The sequence below is a fragment of the Anabrus simplex genome, chromosome 4, assembly GCF_040414725.1.
Source record: "Anabrus simplex isolate iqAnaSimp1 chromosome 4, ASM4041472v1, whole genome shotgun sequence".
Taxonomy (NCBI): domain Eukaryota; kingdom Metazoa; phylum Arthropoda; class Insecta; order Orthoptera; family Tettigoniidae; genus Anabrus; species Anabrus simplex.
The window spans coordinates 43841173-43857859 of NC_090268.1; the positions used below are offsets into that span (position 1 = coordinate 43841173).

A 16687-nucleotide genomic window follows, 5' to 3' on the forward strand; every position below is an offset into this window, starting at 1 on the left:
CGGTCCCATGTGCCCAAAGGCCAGCACGCTCACCATTTAGCCATGTAGTTGGACAACTTAAAGGTTATGTTATCTAAGTCGATAATAAAAAGCAACGGAATATTACATAATCGACTTAATTAAAGGAGTATTTAGGTTGAAAATTCTGACTTGCATTCGGGAGATCGTGGGTTCAAACGCCATTGTCAGCAACCCTGAAGATAGTTGCCAATGGTTTCCCATTTTCACACCAGACAAATGATGAGATTATACCTTAATTAAGGCCACGGCTGCTTCCGCCCCTTTCTTGTCCCATCGTTGTCATAAGACCTGTGTCAGAGCGACGTAAAACCAACTGTAGAAAAGGAAGGGAATCCTGACACTTCTGCATCTCTTAACTATTATAGGAATTGAAGGGGCTTTAAATGAAAAATGAAATGAAATGTCGTATGGCTTTTAGTGCCGGGATATCCCAGAACGGGTTCGGCTCGCCAGGTGCAGGTCTTTCTATTTGACTCCCGTAGGCGACCTGCACTTCATGATGAGGATGAAATGATGATGAAGACAACACATACACCCAGCCCCCGTGCAATTGGAATTAACCAATTAAGGTTAAAATCCCCGACCCGGCCGGGAATCGAACCCGGGACCCTCTGAACTGAAGGCCAGTACGCTGACAGTTCAGCCAACGAGACGGACGGGGCTTTAAATGATATTGTCGTAGTGCTTGTGATTTAATTCAGGAAAAGTTGGTGGAGCGTGACGCTGTTTAGAAGTGAAAAGTGGACGATAACTAGATCAGAAAGAAAGAGAATAGAAGAAGAATGCTGAAAGTGAGATAGATCGAATCACGAATGAAGAGATACTGAATCAAATTGGTGAAAGGAGATCGATTTGCCTAAATTTGACTATGGGAGACAGGATGATAGGGCACATCTTAAGACACGCAGGACTTCTGCATTTGCCTTTTAAGGAAAGTGTAAGTAGTAATTTTTTTTTTTTTTTGCTAGTTGCTTAACGTCGCACCGACACAGATAGGTCTTATGGCAACGATGGGATAGGGAAGGGCTAGGAGTGGGAAGGAAGCGGCCGACGCCTCAATTAAGGTACATTCCCAGCATTTGCCTGGTGTGAAAATGGGATACCACGAAAAACCATTTTCAGGGCTGCCGATAGTGGGATTCGAACCTACTATCTCCCGAATACTGGATACTGGCCGCACTTAAGCGACTGCAGCTATCAAGCTCGGTGTAGGTAGTAAGAACGGCAGAGGTAGACCAAGGTATGAATACGACGAGCAGATTAGGGCAGATGTAGGATGCAGCAGTTACATAGAAATATTAGCACAGGATAGGGTGGCATGGAGGGCTGCATAAAACCAGTCTATGTATTGATGTCTCAAACAACGACAAGGTTGGTGGATCGTGTTAGTCGAGTGAAATCGGCGCTGTCATCTTGGCAAAGTGGTGACATATTGAATCCAGGCCAAAAGCCTACATGTCGGATTTAAAAACTAAAAAATAACGTCGCTGTGGTTTGGATTTTACGTAAAACTTGACGTTTCTTAGCTAAGTTCACAATGAAATTATCTTGTAAAATTCATCTGACTTTCTTGTACATTTTCAGGTAAAGGATTTGAACATAGTGGCTCGAGTCTTCAAAGACTCATTGCATTAGTTCGTATAATGAAGGTCGTTCACGTCAATAGCAGGCACCATTTATTATCAAACTGAATTGAACTTACTTCACTTTTTATGTCGGAGCGATCTGCGTTCGCTTCTCATTTCCACTCCTATAAGAAATCGATTACTACAGCTTGATGACATTTTTTGTTAAGTCTCTATCGGGACTGGTTCGTTGTAGATTTCAATATTCATTACCCAAGGACCGTTATATCTCCACTTCCATATATTTCGTTAGCACTGTATCACCTCTAGCCTGATTAGCATGTTAAGTTTCTCACATTCCAACACTAATTTAACTGGTTTTGGATTTCTTAGCACGTGCTCTTATAACCTCACCATTCATTGAGTTTAGGATTAGGGATGTTGCGATCAATAGACCAAACTGTTGAAGAGTTCTCCGCAGTGGTCCAGAGATGCGCAGTAATTCATTTTCTGTTCGACATTAGTTATTTTTCTAACGCTGCCACAAAATTAATTTAACAATGTTCCTTCAGTCACAGGCCACACAGTTGAGACTAATTATTTCAGTTCAGTAACATTCGTTTAGCCAGCCTCGCGGTCTAGGATAGCATGCCTGCATTTTAACGAGAGGACCCGGGTTCAAATGCCGGCTAGATCAAGGATTTTTTTACAACTAACTTAACGCCGGACCGACACAGATAGGTCTTTAGGCGACGACGAGATAAGAAAAGGCTAATAGTAGGAAGGAAGTGTCCGTGGCCTTCATTAAGACACAGCCCTAGAATTTTTGTGGTGTGAAAATGGGAAACCACGGCAAACCATATTCAGGGCTGCCGACAGTGGGGTTCGAACCCACTCTCTCCCGATTGCAAGGTTACGCAGCCGTTCGTTCGATTCAAGGATGTTTATCTAGCTGTCAGGGCTGATTCGAGGTCCACTCAACCCACGTGAATACAGATGCTGATAAGCTTTTTGACGATGAGATAGCGGCCCTGGTCTAGGAAACCAAGAATAACACCGAGAAGATTAGTCGCACTGACCACGTCACACCCCGCAATCTGCAGGTCTCTGGACTGATTAGCTGCTGCTTGGCAGTACTAGGCTCCTCACGGCTGTAGCGTCATGTAGTGGGGGTGGAGTAGGTTAATAATCTATCTCATTTTTAATAACTTTAAGAAACTCTAGGAAGTAGTTGCCAATTAAAGCATCGCGAGTTTCGCTAGGTGTGCCGTGAAACTTCTCAAACAATTGTGATTTTGTTAGTAATATTGAAACAATTTTAATCAATTTTATTTTATTAAAGATACGAGAGAAAATATTCGAGAGCTTAAAATTTGTTTTTGCGGCCAGTATCCAGTATTCGGGAGATAGTAGGTGAGAACCCCAACGTCGGCAGCCCTGAAAATGGTTTTCCGTGGTTTCACATTTTCACACCAGGCAATTTCTGGGGCTGTACCTTAATTAAGGCCACGGCCGCTTCCTTCCCACTCCTAGCCCTTTCCTGCCCCATCGTCGCAATAAGACCTATCTGTGTCGGTGCGACGTAAAGCAACTAGCAGAAAAAAAAAGAGTTTTGCAGGGGATTCAGTGATTTACACTTTACAATTTACAAATAATGAAATTCAGCTCATCGCTTTTCACAAAAGCCTCGATCCACGGTGGAATTGAAGACAACCATCAACGTATTTCTCGTTCAACTGACGTAATTCTCTCACATTCAGTTTTCTTGTTTCCTTCAAAACTTATTTCACAACTCATACACTTAGCATCGGTACATTCTCACATTTTATTTCTATATTGTCACTGAGAGCGTCCGTGGCTTAGAGGGCAGCGCGCTGGCCTCTCACCGCTGGATACATTGGTTCAAATCCCGGTCACTCCTTGTGAGATTTGTGCTGGACAAACCGGAGGCGGTACAGGTTTTCCTCCGGATTACGGTTTTCCCTGTCATATTTCATTCCAGCAACACTCTCCATTATCATCCCATAGCATTTATCAGTCATTAATAATCACCTTGGGTGTGGCGACACCATTGTACTAATAGCCTATATCTGTTTAATTCATTACACCCTTGACCCTGTCAAAGACTGGAAAACAGGCTGTAGGTTTCCATTTTCATTCTGTCACTGATCTATCTTCATCATACTGAACTTGGTTGTAATAAAATACAAAATTAACGCAATTTTCTTCTTCTTCTTCTTCTTCTTCCGAACTTGGCCAACTGTGGACCGCATAGAACTTAAGACTTGTTGGCCTTTCTTCTCTTCTCTTTCCAGAACCTTTTCATTCTCTCGCTTCGTATTTTTCTCTCCTCCTCAGAGATTATCCGGTTGGGCTTCTATTTAGGTGGTTTGTCCTCAAAAAATTTGATTTTGTTGATTATGTTTCTAAACTCTTTCCTTTTATTGATCACCTCTAGTGTAATTCCAACTTCTTCTGCATCTCTTTTGACCTCTTCTACCCACTTAGTGGTGGCCTTCAATCCTACAATGTACTTAAAGATCTTTTTGGTCAGTCTGCTTTCATCCATTCTTACTAGATGTCCGTAGAAGTTCAACCTTCGCTTCCTCATTGTGTCTGAGATCTTTTCCGTATGCTTATAAAGATCCTTGTTTTTCCTTTTTTCCAGGTTCCATCAGTAGTTTTCTGGGGTCCCAGAATCTTCCTTAGGATCTTCCTTTCTTTCTTTTCCAGTTCTTGTAGCTCCCCTTTTTTTATTCAAAATAAGACACTCTGAGGCGTACAATCCTTCTGGTTTGACTACTGAATGATAGTGTCGGATGTTGGCCATGTAGGATATCACCCGTTTGTTGTACATACTCTGGGTTAGTTTGTAGGCCAATTCTAATTTTCTGATTCTTCCTTTGATAGCCTCTTTGTCTAGCCCAATCTATTATTAAAGTATTCGTCTGACTTTTACGGTGATATTGAGAAAAGGAGAAGGTTTACTGTAGGCTGTTCTTCCTCCGTTACAGGAAAAATACAACGAATCTATCACAACTACGTTATCTATACTTTTAAAGACAAATCTTTCAGGTAATTCAATTTCTCACGAACCTGCTTCGCAGGCGTAGCAGGGGGAGAGGTGATACTCCCACGTGGCGCGTCCCAGGTGGCGGATAGGGGGGTCCTAACCGGCTTGCCGGCGGACTTGAGGGAAATAAACACACTACCCCCTGCGGGTGTGGGACGCACATGTATAATACACCCGCGGTATCCCCTGCCTATCGTAAGAGGCGACTAAAAGGAGCGACAAAGTGATGCTGGTATTAGAACCATGAAACTACTATTGATTAGTACCATCACGCGGCAAACACCATGGGTCGCCTTTACTTACGAGTAGTACCACTATATTTGGTACACAATAGGTTTGTGATTAGTAGCAGCAGAGAGTGGTTCCCCTGTGGGTTTCTAGTACCCGTGATTAGTACCCTTGTGAGAAACACTACGGGTCTGGGCGTTGCCTGTGAGTTGTAGTACTATATGAGCGACACTGTGGGTCTGCGTTGCCTTTGATTAGTACCCACTATGTGAGGAACACCACGGGGCCCGTGGGACCGGCACCCGTGCCTAGTACACCTAGGTGAGGAAACTCATCGGTTTGCGTTGGCTATGAGTGGCGCCATTGTGTGACTAACACCATAGGTCTGCGTTACAGGTACGAAGTACAATACTTGTGAATAGTACCATCTTGTGTGGAACACTGTGAGTTTCGCTACTTTTGATTAGTACCCCAATATGACAAATACCATGGTTCTACTTTACTCGCGACATGTACCATTCTGTGGGGCCTTAGACATGGATTTTGCACCCCTTTAGACATCAAGCATCATTGTGCTTTCTGAGTGGTCCCTTAGTCAGTAATCAATTATTTATGATCTTTGTTTGAGTCTGATCCACTGTATTTTGTTTGTCTGTTTTCTTTCTTTTTTTGTTGGGTTCGTGTCCATCCATTCACTCTTCATGACATTTTTTTATTTTGGTCACTGGATGAATTTGAAATTTTTGTTCTTTCATTTCGTACCATTAGGGGCCGATGACCTCGATGTTAGGCCCCTTTAAACAACAAGCATCATCATCATCAAGCAATTTAATTTCATTTAGTGGTGTGTGATCTCCGTAGAGGTCTGGTGCAGGTCTTTCGAGTTGACGCCGTATAGGCGATCTGCGTGTCTATGAGGATGATGCTCTACCTATGATGAATTCTAATGATGAAGACGGCACACACACCCAGCCCCCAAGCTATCGGAATTAACCAATGAAAATTAAATTCCCTGCCCGGCCGGGATTCGTACCCGTGAGCGTCTGGGCCATAGGCCAACACGCCAAATATTTAGCCTTTGGCGCCGAACATGTTTTAGGTGAAGTGATTTGATTCCGTCATATTCGCCATGTGGATGGGCACAGCCCAAACTACCGGCATTTGTACATCCAATCCTGAGCTATGTCATCCTCCGCACCGATACTAAGAAAACGTGTATGTTTGAAAGGCTAACATTGACGCCAGACAAGTGTTACAAAAACAATACAATAATGATCATCATGTCAAGTGTTTAGTGAAACATTTCTTTAAGTGAAGTGAATGACGTGATTGAAGTGATGGTGATTATTGTTTTAAGAGGAAGTACAACTGTAAAGTGAATGAATCTTCACCGGGCTGAGTGGCTCAGACGTTTGAGGTGCTGGTATTCTGACCGGAACTTGGCAGGTGCTAAAATACGTCAACTTCCTGTCAGTAGATTCACTGGCTCGTAAAAGAACTCCTGCAAGACAAACTTCCGGCACATAGGCGTCTCCAAATACCATTAAAGTAGTTAGTGGGACGTAAAACCAAAAACTTTTTTTTTTTTTAATCGAATGAATCCTCTTCCCCGTTCACGTGAATGCAACGACTTTACCTCCATTTATAAGTGCATAAAATAGAAGTTTTAGTCGGTGTGTGCAGAGTCGGCTTCCGCTGTACCAGTGGCCACGGCTAGATCGTGGCTCTAAAGCTGTACATTCCGACCAATGGACCAGAGTGAGCTTCGGCCGTACCGGTGACCACGGCTAGATCGTGGCTCTAAAGCTGTACATTCCGACCAACGGACCAGAGTGAACTTCGGCCGTACCGGTGACCACGGCTGGACCGTAGCTCTAAAGCTGTACATTCCGACCAATGGACCAGAGTGAACTTCGGCCGTATCCGTGGTCACGGCTGGACCGTAGCTCTAAAGCTGTACATTCCGACCAATCGAGCAGAGTGAGCTTCCGCCGTACCCGTGGTCACGGCTGGACCGTAGCTCTGAAGCTGTACATTCCGACCAACAGGCAGAGTGAGCTTCCGCCGTACCCGTGGTCACGGCTGGACCGTAGCTCTGAAGCTGTACATTCCGATGAACAGGCAGAGTGAGCTTCGGCCGTACCCGTGGTCACGGCTGGACCGTAGCTCTAAAGCTGTACATCCCGACGAACAGGCAGAGTGAGCTTCGGCCGTACCCGTGGTCACGGCTGGACCGTAGCTCTAAAGCTGTACATCCCGACGAACAGGCAGAGTGAGCTTCGGCCGTACCCGTGGTCACGGCTGGACCGTAGCTCTGAAGCTGTACATTCCGACCAACAGGCAGAGTGAGCTTCCGCCGTACCGGTGACCGCGGCTGGACCGTGGCTCTAAAGCTGTACATTCCGACCAACAGGCAGAGTGAGCTTCCGCCGTACCGGTGACCGCGGCTGGACCGTGGCTCTAAAGCTGTACATTCCGACCAACAGGCAGAGTGAGCTTCCGCCGTACCGGTGACCGCGGCTGGACCGTGGCTCTAAAGCTGTACATTCCGACCAATCGAGCAGAGTGAGCTTTGGCTTACCAGTGGGCACGGTTCTACCGTAGATCCACATCACTGCATTCGGGAGTCGGCTATCCTGACGATAATTTTTGTGGTGTTCTATTCTCCTGAATTAAGGAGAATGCTGGGATAGTTCCTAGTACAGGCCACGGCTGTCAACCTCTGCACCTGCTCCGAACATCTCCTTCACCGTACCACATCTACCTGACCTGACAGACGGCGTTACCGTGTAGGAGGCCCGCTATCCTCTTAAGGGACGTAAGGAAACTTGTAGTAGTAGTAGTAGTAGTAGTAGTAGTAGTAGACCTTTTACACTGAGTTTGAGGGGTAATATTTCCCCAATTATGTCATTAAAGTGCGCGCGCGCGCGCGCGCGCGCGCGCGTGTGTGTGTGTACATGGAACGAGAGATGGAAGGATAGAGAGAGAGAGAGAGAGAGAGAGAGAGATAAGGAGAGAACTGAATTGAATTGAATTGAATTGAATTGAATTGAATTGAATTGAATTGAATTTATTGATAATTTACATGCCACTGAGCCTGAAGGGTCCTCATATAATACAGTTTTATGAACACAATAAGTACACTTTTATAATATCAAAGTATTAAACTAAACATTAAACTTAGAGCCTCCGTGGCTCAGGCGGCAGCGCGCCGTCCTCTCACCGCTGCGTTCCCTGGTTCAAACGCCGATCACTCCATGTGAGATTTGTCCTGGACAAAGCGGAGGCAGGACAGGTTTTAATCCGGGTACTCCGGTTTTGCCTGTCATCTTTCGTTCCAGCAACACTCTCCAATATCATTCCATTTCATCTGTCAGTCATTAATCACTGCCCCAGAGGAGTGCGATAGGCTTCGGCAGCCGGCACAATTACTATCCTCGCCGCTAGGCGGGGGCTTCATTCATTCCGTTCCTGATCCGATTGAATGACTGGACACAGGCTGTGGATTTTTAAATTAATCGTAAAAGAATTAAATACAGATACCAAATCCAGTAAAATAAAACGTACCTTATACAAAAAGTAAGAAAATAAATCATTAAGCCTATTTATTATTTCAGACTTCAAGAATCTAAATAATTTGAAGCTTAATCAGAGAAAGAGAATTTCTAAGAAATATACATGTTTCTGATTCTTAGGCACAAGAATGCCTGATCTCATCCTCTTGCGTACTCCTTCAGGAAGATAGATGTTAAGGCGTTGAGACAGAGGCAGACAAAGAGAGAAAGAGAGAGAGAGAGAGAGAGAGAGGGGGAGAGAGAAAGTGAATATGCCTGTAGGGCGCGTGTGCTCAATAAATTGATTATAGGCGAATTCGGAGGCTTAATTAATATGTGTAATATCATAAATATTAAACATGGTGATTATTTGTGATATCAGGTTGTAATATTTTATGTTTTCAGGGTGTACGAGGTAACGAAGCCCTCAGCCTGTGGTGTATATTTAACCAGTTTCCGTTAATGCTTTCACCCGCTATGTACTGTACATTACGGAGATGATGTGCTGTGATAGTAATAGGTTACTAACACCTACACAGGAACTCTATAGGAGAAGGGGTTGTTCGTGTAATAATTTCGAGCCAAAAGCAGTGACCAATTATGTATAAATACTAAATACCACTCGTTTATCGCGACACTCGATGACTTACGATTCTGGCGAAAACACTGCGCTATGACACGATCAATCATTCCATCCGTTCATACTGTCACAGGTCAGGTAGAGCTCTCAATATCGACGATGGATTATTGACTCTCTGTCAAATGGAAATAATCATCGAACTATTTTGATGTATCCATCGTAGTGTTACAGACCACTGCTGTCAACACTGTGAAACTCTTCGAATATGTTTTTTTCAAATGTTGACAACATTTATTCTTTTTTTGCTGCTCTTTAAAACCCATGTCTCCTACTTCGCAGCACAAATATGACTAATACAGAGTGATCCACATAAAGCTGAACTAACTTAATGGGTCATAAAATTTGAATCAATAATAGGCCACACGTGCAACTTTGGGAGATGATAATACACAATTGAGAGATTACATACATACATGCATACATACATACATACATACATACATACATACATACATACATACATACATACATACATACATACATACTGTAGGTAATATAAAGTCCGGTGATCCTGGGGGCCACAAATTCTATGAGATTATTCGGCCAGCAAGGAAACTGGTTAAAATACTTTGTTGGGAGATTCCTCACAAGAAATGTTGGAAGTGCCCTCCACCATCATCCATACGCAATTGTACTCATTTCACCATATTCTGCGGCGTTCTGCGAAGTGTATCCTCGCCAATGTTGCTTATTTCTAGTCGAATGGCCTCACGGAGTTCAGCAGTTGTCTGAGGTGTATTCTTGAAAACTCACGCAAGGTTAGGTCAGGTGATCGGGGGAACCACACACTTTTCAAGATAATTCGGCCATCAGAGAAAGTGGTTACAAGTTGCATAGAAAGGTTAGACGTTGCTCCATCTTGTTTGAAATAACCTTCTGTCAGTTCGACATCATCTAGCTGCTCCTCAAATGTGCTGAAGATGCCCGTATACAGTAAACTGCAATATCTGCATTCGTATCAAGAAAAATTGGGCCAACAATCCTGGAAGCTGACACCGAGCACCACACTCCAACATTTTCAACATGAAGTGGTGTTTCGTAGATGATAAGGGGCTTTACAGTGGCCCAGTATCTGCTGTTTTGTGTGTTGATGTGACCTGAGAGATGAAACCATGCCTTCTCTGAATATCAAGTTAAGGAGAGAATGTCTGGACGTTGAATAATAAACCCCTGAAACCATCGGCAATACGTTTCTCAGGATCTGCTTCTTTCAGTGCTTGCATCAGATGCACTCTGTATGGTCGCAACCTTGATTTCTTCACAGCTCTCTGACCTGTGCCATATAAAATGCCTGTCTCCTGGCTCAATCGATGCAACGATTTCTTGGAAGAGTTCTAGACGCGTCTTCGAACGTTATCAATAGCCTCTGCACTCAGTGACCGGCTATGTTCACCACTGTCACCGTTTAGTACACCAGTTGTCTCCTGCTTCCTTAAATCGATAAAATTGTTGCCTTTGTTGGAACATCGCGCACATTGAATTCTCTTCGGAATGCCCATTGTGTTGTAACCAATGATTCTGTCTTCCAGTATTTTTTTTTCACCATGAAAACACTCTCTCGAAGTGCGTACTGCCTTTTTACCGTTACGAATGCCAGCTAAAGACTGCGAACGAATTATTAATTTGCAAACAGTGCTCGTTATTGTTATGACAATCAACAAAATTGCCAACAGCAGGCAACGGTACTGATTCTGTCAGTGGCGTATGCTGGTATCAAGACGTGGGCTACCACTAGACTTAGGTTACCCTTATCGATAGTTGGTTTAGTGAACTTCAAGCCTTCAGCATTTTGAACTGCAGCCAATAGCCAATGGAGAACCCTGTTGTGTTGTGAAGGCTGCTTCACAAGCTACTGCCCTGTCCTCTGCTACTGCCAATGCTCAACCCCTGATCAGTGGAGATGGTAGCCTAAGGTTTAGCAAATTAAAGTCCTGCTTTGTGGGTAAATGGAGAGAATGCTTGCCTTTAGTCCGATGGCCCCGGATCAATTTTCTTCATACTGTTAATTCTCCTGGCTTGGGGACTGGGTGTTTATGACGTATTCGCCATTCATTATATCCTCATCAGGACATCACTAAGCCTATACAGATGCCATGCACAATTATTATTATTATTATTATTATTATTATTATTATTATTATTATTATATAAAAAGTGCTGAATTTTATAGCGGTCGTACTCATCGTCCACTGGTTAATTAGCTTCCTCGAGAGATCAGTGATGGTGTCCGACCCATGATCATGGGTTCGATTCCAACCAACAAAAGAGAACACTGAAAGACCGCATTCCATTTTACTGTAGCAGATCTACCTATAAAAAGAAACCTATAATAATCCTATAACAGCAGCCCTGTAGTGCCTTCCTACAAGGATGTACCTATGTAGAAGGAAATGGGAGTGAACTACCAGCACTCTGTTCTCTATATAATTAAGTCAGAAGTATGAGGTGAGGAAGTACTGTATACACGATGAGTAACGCATGGCTGATAGCAGTGGCGATCTGACAGAACGATGCCCAGCACACCTACCTCCCTCCCCGATCCCAGCTCCTATTCGATATACAGCAGCAAGCCGCTTTAAGAGGGGAGAGGGACGAGAATCTGGGCTGCGATATCAGTCTCCGATGCCTTGCTCCCAGAAATACGTGCGACGTTCCTTCTTATTGCGTTCAAATTTTGTAAATAGAACAACGTGTCAGATGAATATTGAATTTTCACGACCGAATTGTAAACGAAACAGACTTTCAACGTATTAGTTCGTGTTACGTATATGTAGTACGTGTTGAAGATATGTTAAGTACAGAACAAAAATGGCCAGCCGGACACCAGTGGGATCCGAACCCACAACCTCCCGATTTCGCGTCGGTTGCTCTACCAATTGAGCTATGGTGTCCTAGGCCATCTTTGTTCTGTTTGAAAGGATCTGAGCTACAGGTCTGGCACTGCTGCTAGCACACTGTAGAGTGTGTTTAAGTCGCCCGTTGTGGGGCATGTCAATGAATATTGAATTTTCACGACCGAATTGTAAACGAAACAGTTTGCTTCGTTAACGTGTCAGATGCTTACATGATAATGTGCTTTAGACTTCCATCATTCTCAATTGAAGTTTGGGCTTCACCGATAGCCTTGGTAGCCCTCAGTGTACGCCACTGGATTTTTCCAGAGCCATTGAGATCATTAAAACAAATTTCCAGTTTCTGCGGGCTTTCAGAAGGAAATTTGACCTACAGTATTAACGTAGTTCAGGTTTGTATGGACCGCTCTGTAATTGAAGAACGGGTCCACGTGTAGGGTCGCAACTGCGGAAGGTATAACGAGGTACATCCTCTGAGCTCCAACAGTCGGAAAAATAAATATAATTTTTGCGAGGCTCAGAACATGAGACGGTTTTCGCTCTTCAGAGGGAAAAGCAATCTGATTATGGAGGGTAGAGCTGGTGAGATGTATTTCAAACAATGGTACTTTATCATAGTGAGCATCATGATCTTTATCATTGCAATCATTACAGACATTTGGTCCCGAACGAATATAACAACATTAACTTCTGAGTGCATCAGTATTAAGATAATGGATTGTTAGCTGGCTAGAGAGAGCAGTCTGGAACTACAAGCTCAGCGGGAACGATTACTCATCAGCCCGCACGTAATTTGAACCCCCTGTGGGTGGGGGACGTAGAAGAAGAATAAACCCACGGTATACCCTACCTGTCGTAAGAGACGACTAAAAGGAGCGTCCAGGTGATGATGAAATTTGAACCACGAGATTACTTGTGATCAGTACCATTACGTGAGAAAAACAATGGGATGACGTTACTTGCTATTAGTACCACCATTTGAGAAACACCATGGCTCTACGTTACCTAGGAATAGTACCCTTATGTGAGGAAAACCACGAGTATGGGTGTTGCCTGTTGTTAATAATATCGTGTGTAGCCCACCGAGAGGGGGGGGGGGGTGCGGGAGAACGGGCACTCGGCTGCGCGGATTAATATCCATGCGAGAAAAGGTGCCGTACGTTGCGCTGGAATGTGTCAGTTCCCCTGTGTTCAGAATGGGTCTGCGTTACCTATGAGTAGTACATCACGAGTCTACGTTGCCTCTGATTAGTAGAATCTGGATTTTTATGCATGAATAGGTTAGAATGCAAACTTACTGAAGCGAGTAGCAAGTATAGTCTACCTTCATAACGGCTATCCTATAGGATTTGCATAAATATCAGGGGTACGGCTCATCAGGACCCCTATAGTTTATGTTACTCTTGCTGCATTATGGAAGAGCGGGTAGTGGACACTTCCTACTAACCTAATTACTTTCCAGTCTAACCTGTTACTGCATACAAATCCGGGCTTTACTGATTAGTACCACTATCTTAGGAACACCATGGGTCTGCGTTACCTGAGAGTAATACCATTATGTGAGGAACACCACTGGTCTGTGTTGCCTGTGGGTGGTACCATAATGTGTGTAACGGCGTGAGTTTTCATTGCCTATAATTAGTACCACGAGATGAGGGGCACCAAGGGTATACGTGGCCTGTGATTAGTCCCACTATGTGAGGAACACCATGGGTCTGCGTTGCTTGCGAGTGGTACCATTATGTGTGATATACCATGGGTCTGCATTACCTGTGATTAGTACCACCATGCGAGGAACACCATCACTCTACGTTACCTGTGATTAGTACCACTATAGGAGGAACACCATGGTTCTGCTTTACCAATGATTAGTACTATTATGAAGGACCTATGACCTGGCTGTTAAGCCCCTTTTAAAACAAACATCATCACCACCACGTAATTTAAAAGCTCGTGGTTGCAGCAAATAAAACTATTACAGTTTACATCTGCAAACAGTTTACGAATTAATGCCCTGTTGATGCCTTTGCTGGCAGGACCTAGTGTTTACAGTGCGCTATGTATTCTGGTATAGGCTAGATCAATTTTGTTACTTTCATTGTTCTGTGTCTGTCTTATCCTTGGCTTTGACTATATGGAAGTGACTGAGGTATGAGCGATCCTAGTAATGCCATTCCTTCTGCAGCCATTCCCTGCTATGAATGGTGTGAAAATGTTGCTCATGGGTTCTGTTGGTGCGTGTATTTCAGTGGGCTTGGCAGACTGATATGTAATAGCAACTTTTGGCTCGGTGAGGAAAGCAACAGGAAAATACCTCACTCCTCATTTCCCTAGTACGCCTCTTCATTGATGCCTAGGCCATCTATTACAGCTGATGGCAGAGCTGTTGAGGATCCAACCAGCCTTAGGGCTGAAGACTAAACATACATACATACATACAATGTGTAAAATCGTAGTATCATTTCTCATACAGAACAGCATAGACATGTTGACAATGGCGTCCGAAGCACGGAACGAATAAGTTCACTTACTACTCTGACGAAAGATTTACTGTGTAAGATATCCATGTGTGTTACCAATTGTTGAAATGTAAACAACTTCACGAACAAGAAGTACGCTTATTTATTTCATTCAGCTTGAAGGAATGTACTTCTCTGTGAAAGACTACTCCGGAAAGAATGAGCCTACTTGTGATAAGTAGAATGACGCGAAGATGAATTCTCAAACAAGAGGCGAAGCATTCAATTTCATGGAGAGAGTGGCTAGCTCTGGAACAAGAAGTGGGTTGCGAATTGAAAGAAAATGCTATTTCTACACATCTAGAGCGGAGGAACAGAAAATGTTCTCTGAATCAATATTGTACTTAAATCATTTCTGCACTGGGTAACAATTCACAGTTACATTTTCTAAAGAATCTCCTCTCAGGATAGTTTGCGATCTGAACGGGTCATTCAAGGCAAATTCACGTATTGCCATACGCATCCATTCATGATCACACTGAATGGCATGTTTTGTGTATTACATGAAAAGTATTTGGCCGACCTCGATGGCGTAATCAGTCGGCCACTGTCCTGTTCTCATGACTGCAGGTTATAGACTGATTAAGTTCGATGTCATTTAAGGTTGTGTATTTGCCACAGCTCCATTTCATTACTTTGTGGCACATTAAATAGCTCGTGTAGTCGGTTGAGTGGCTCAAGTGGTAGATGTGCTGGTCTTCCGAGCTCAAATTGGCGGGTTCGATCCCCGCTCAGCCCGGCGAAAGTTGAAGGTGCACAAATACGCCAGTCTCATGTTGATCGTTAGAGAACGGTTGCGAAACTATGTGTCTCTGAAAACAGTAAATGTAGTTAATGGGACATGAAACAAATAACTGCATATTATTGTTTCAGTTATTATGCCAGTTATAATGCTCCTGAACTGGAGGCATCACTCCACAGATTTTTCCTGAAATGAGTTCTAGAAGGATGTTGACAATCTTGTATTTTTACAATTTGCTTTACGTCGCACCGACACAGATAGGTCTTATGGCGATGATGGGATAGGAAAGGCCTAGGAGTGGAAAGGAAGCGACCGTGACCCTAATTAAGCATTTGCCTGGTGTGGAAATGGGAAAACAGGGAAAACCATCTTCAGCTGCCGACAGTGGGGTTCGAACCCAATATCTCCCAAATGCAAGTATCTTGTATTCAGATGATAGGATACCTGGTACGACGACCATTTGGCACTCTAAAATTTGCAGATCATCAGATTGGAAAGCGGTTTTCTTGGCAACCCTTAATAATGTTATTGGCTTTACTTCCCAAGAACTACTTTGACGGTTTTCGGAGACGCTGAGGTGCCGGAATTTTGTCCCGCAGGAGGTCTTTTACGTGCCAGTAAATCTGCCGACACGAAGGGCTTTACTGTGTTTAAACCAGCAGTAGATGATATGTTTAATATACTTTGTCCTTGTGGCAGCCTCCGCATGGGGGAAGTTGTAAATAATAATAATCTCCGCCGTAGCTAGATTTATTTACACGTAGCAACACCCAGAGCATATTAGAGTGGAGTATCGAAGATGCAATGCAATAACAAAGTCACAGGATGTTGTTTACTGCATACCATGATCTATTTTCCTTATTTTCTTGCCCAAAAGAGTACGGAAAATGACCCTCTACCGTACTATAACTACTTTCCGCAGTGTTCCCTACTCAAAAGAGTACAGAATTTGACGCTTTACCGTACTATAACTACTTTACCGTACTGTAACTACTTTCCGCATAGTTCCGTACTCAAAAAGAGTACAGAAACCTACACTTTACCGTTCTATAACTACTTTCCGCACTGTTCCGTACTCAAAGGAGTACGGAAAATGACACTTTACCTTACTATAACTACTTTACGCACTGTTTCGTACTCAAAAAGAGTACAGGCACTTACACTTTACCGTTCTATAACTACTTTCCGCACTATTCCGTACTCAAAGGAGTACGGAAAATGACACTTTACCTTACTATAACTACTTTACGCACTGTTTCGTACTCAAAAGGAGTACAGAAACCTACACTTTACCGTTCTATAACTACTTTCCGCACTATTCCGTACTCAAAGGAGTACGGAAAATGACACTTTACCTTACTATAACTACTTTACGCACTGTTTCGTACTCAAAAAGAGTACAGGAACTTACACTTTACCGTTCTATAACCATTTTCTGCACTGTTCCGTACTCAAAGGAGTACGGAAAATGACACTTTACCGTACTGTAACTA

At 43.5% G+C, this 16687-nt stretch overlaps 1 non-coding gene across 1 annotated transcript; it reads right to left on the reverse strand.

Moving 5' to 3' along the window:
- Positions 1 to 11899: 11899 nt before the first annotated feature.
- On the reverse strand, positions 11900 to 11972 carry TRNAS-CGA (transfer RNA serine (anticodon CGA)). Its single transcript has one exon. It is a non-coding gene; the product is annotated as a tRNA-Ser (tRNA).
- Between the last annotated feature and the right edge of the window lie 4715 nt (positions 11973 to 16687).